This window comes from Sorex fumeus, unplaced genomic scaffold (assembly GCF_029834395.1).
Source record: "Sorex fumeus unplaced genomic scaffold, SorFum_2.1 ptg000203l, whole genome shotgun sequence".
In the NCBI taxonomy this organism is placed as follows: domain Eukaryota; kingdom Metazoa; phylum Chordata; class Mammalia; order Eulipotyphla; family Soricidae; genus Sorex; species Sorex fumeus.
The window spans coordinates 20,019-23,892 of NW_026606260.1; positions in this window are offsets into that span (position 1 = coordinate 20,019).

A 3,874-nucleotide genomic window follows, 5' to 3' on the forward strand; every position below is an offset into this window, starting at 1 on the left:
GCCGATATTCCTGATGAACACGGATGCAAATATCCTCAACAAAATAGTAGCAAATAAAATTCAAAAACTCATCCAAAAGATCATACACCATGACCAAGTGGGACTCATCCCCGGGATGCAAGGGTGGCTTAACATTATGAAATCGTTCAACATACCCATCTTAACAACAAATGAAAAGATAAAAAACATATGATCATAGCAATAGATGCAGAGAAAGATTTTGACAAGATCCAGCGACCTTTAGGTTGAAAACCCTCACCAAAATGGGTATAGAGGGGACTTTCCTCAATATCGTTAAAGCCGTCTACCACAAGCCTACAGCAAGCATTATCCACAATGGGGAAAAACTGAGAGCCATCTCTCTAAAATCAGGGACGAGGCAAGGATGCCTATTCTCTCCACTGCTGTTCAATGTAGTAGTACTGGAAATACTTGCAATAACGGTTAGGCAAGAAAAATATATTAAGGACATTCAGGTCGGAAAGGAAGAAATCAAGCTCTCACTATTTGCAGATGATATGATACTATACTTTGAGAACCCTAAAACCTCTACCAAGAAACTCCTAGAAACAATAGACTTGCATAGTAAAATTGCAGGCTACAAATTCAATACCCAAAAGTCCCTGGCTTTCCTAAAGCAAAGAATGAGAGAGAAGAAATTAACATGAAATAAACAATCCCGTTCACAATTGTGCGGCAGAAAACCAATTACCTAGGAAACAGCTTAACTAAGGAAGTGTAAGACCAGTGCAAAGAAAACTACAAAATGCTACTTCAGGAAATAAAAGAGGACACGAGAAAATGGAAAGATAGGCCCGGCTCATGGATCGGGAGAATTAACATTGTTAAAATGGCAATACTCCCCAAAGCGTTGTACAAATTCAGTGCGATCCCCATAACAATACCCATGAATTCTTCAAAGAAATGGAGCAAACACCCCTGAAATTCATATGGAGCAATAAGCCCCCACGAATCGCTAAAAAATTCTTGGGAAAAAGTAAAAGGGAGGAATAAACCTCCCTAAATTCAAACTCTACCACAAAACAGTAATAATAACAACAGCATGGTACTGGAACAAAGGCAGAGCTGCAGACCAATGGAACACGGTTGAATATATTGACATCTTCCCCCAAACGTATGATCATCTAATCTTCAATAAGGGAGCAAGAAATGTGAATTAGAGAAAGGAAAGCCTCGATAACAATTTGTGCTGGCAAAACTGAACAGCTACATGCAAAAAGTATGGACTCATATCTCTGCCTAACACCACGTAGAAAAGTAAGATCAAAATGGATTAAAGACCTCAATATCAGAGCAGAATCCATAAGGTACATTGAAGACAAGGTTGGAAAACCCTCCACAATATTGAAACTCATGGTATCTTCAAAGATGACACGCCACTCTCCAAGCAAGTGAAAACAGAGATAGACAAATGGGACTATCCTAAACTAAGAAGCTTCTGCACCTCAAAAGAAATAGTGACTAAAATACAAAGACAAACTACAGAATGGGAAATGCTATTTGCCCAATACCCAACCAACAAGGGGTTGATATCAAGGATATACAAAGTACTGGTACTACTACACAAGAAGAAAACTTCCATCCTCATCAAAAATAGGGCCACAAAATGAACAGAAACTTTCTCAAAATAGAAATTCGAATGGCAAAAAGACACATGAGAAAATGCTCTACATCACTAATCATCAGGGAGATGCAGATCCAAACAATGAGATATCATCTCACACCACAGAGACTGGCCCAATTCCAAAAAACAAAAACAACCAATGGTGGCGCTGATGTGGCCAGAAAGAGACCCTCCTTCACTACTGGTGGGAATGCTGACTGGGTCAGGCCTTTTGGAAAACAGTATGGACTAATATCAAATAGTTAGAAATTGAGTTCCCATTTGGCCCAGCATTACCACTCCTGGAAATATATCTCAGAGAGGCAAAAACGTACAATCGAAATGACATCTGCAGTTGTGTGTTCATTGCTGCACTGTTCACTTAATCACTTAATCACTTAACTTCCCGTTAGTCGTCGATTTGCTCGAGCGGGCGCCAGTAACGTCTCCATTTGTCCCTGTCGCGTGCTAGTGTAGCCCAATGGCATCTCTTCGCTCCGGGAACATGGAGGGCCTCAAACCGATCGTTCATGACCTTGACAAAGAAGTCTGACCATCTGGTAGGTGGGCGGCCACGCGGTCTCTTGACATCCCGTGGAATCCAATCAGTAACAGCTCTAGTCCAACGGTCGTCTTTAAATCTCATTACGTGACCAGCCCATCTGATTTTCGACACCTTGGCAAATGAGACAGCGTCCCTGATCCTTGATCGTCGACGGATGTCAGAACTCCGGATTCGTTCTCTCATTTGAGTGAAACAGACCAGTAACTACAACTGGTCTCATTCACCTGACCCTGAAGGCACTGTTCACAATAGCCAAAATCTGGAAAAATCCCGAGGGCCTATGAACAGATGACTGTTTAAAAAAACTTTGGTACATATATTCACAATCGAGTACTATGTAGCTGTTAGAAAAGCTGAAGTCATGAAATTTACATACATGTGGTACTACATGGAAAGTATCATGCTAAGTGAAATGAGTCAGAAAGAGAGGGACAGACATAGAAAGATGGCATTCATCAGGGAATATAAAGTAAAAAATAGGAGAATAACACTGAAGAATAGCCTAGATAAGTACCAGGATGTTCACTCCCTGGCTTGGACGCCAGCTGCACATGCTAGGGGGAAAGGCAGCTCAGATAGAGAAGGGAGCACCAAGTAAAAGGTGTTGGGAAGATCCTGACAAGATGGGAGATGCATGCTGAAAGTATACTCTATACCGAATATGATTGCCGCTCAATGCCTATTTTGCAAACCATAGCATCCAAAAGGAGAGAGAGAGAACAAAAAAATGCCCTGTCACAGGTGTGGGGTGGCATGGGGAGGATAGGGGGGTGGGAGGGATACTGGGATCATTGCTGGTGGAGAATGGGCACTGATGAAGGGACAGTTACTCGATCATTGTATAACTAGAACCCAAGCACAAAAATTTGTAAGTCTACAACTATATCTCATGGTGTTTCAAAAAGAAATGTTTTTTAAAAAGAGGTGAAATATCTATACCAGGAAAACTACTCAACTACAAACAAAAGTAAGAGGACACAATGAAATAGAAACCGATTACCTGTTCATCGAACAAGAGGACTACCATCGTTGAGATAGCAAACCTCCCCAAAGCATAACACACATTCAATATCATTACTAGAAAAAATGCCCATGATGTCTTTGAAAGAGATAGATGGAGCACTCCTGAAAATTCTATGGAATAACCAACCACCACAAATAGCTAAAGCAATCCTAGGGAGAAGAACATGGGAGGTATTACTCTACCCCACTTTAAACTGGACTACAAACCTGTAGTAAATACAACAGCGTGGCACTGGATTAAGGACAGACTCACAGATCACTGGGACAGAATAGAAATTCCAGATACAGGAAAGTGGACTGCTAACTCTCATAAAGGAGAAAATATACAAAGTACTGCAAGGAAGATGTCTTCAACATAGAGTGTTGGGAAAACTGGTTGGTCACATGGAAAATGAGCTCAGACCCCTTTCTAACACCATGCACAAAATTCAAATAAAAGTGGATTAAAGACTCCTGATTCCATGGAGGAAAATGTGGGCTGAATTCTCCAGGACAATGTTGCTAGAGGCCTCTTTAAGGAGTTAATGCCATTAGCCAAGAAAACAGAGACCAGGAAAAGAGGCAGGGAATGGTAGTATAGTGGAATCTGTGTTTACCGAGCATGAGGTCCTCCCAACACCTCCAGGAGTAATTATTGAGTGCAGAGCCAGAAATAACCCTTG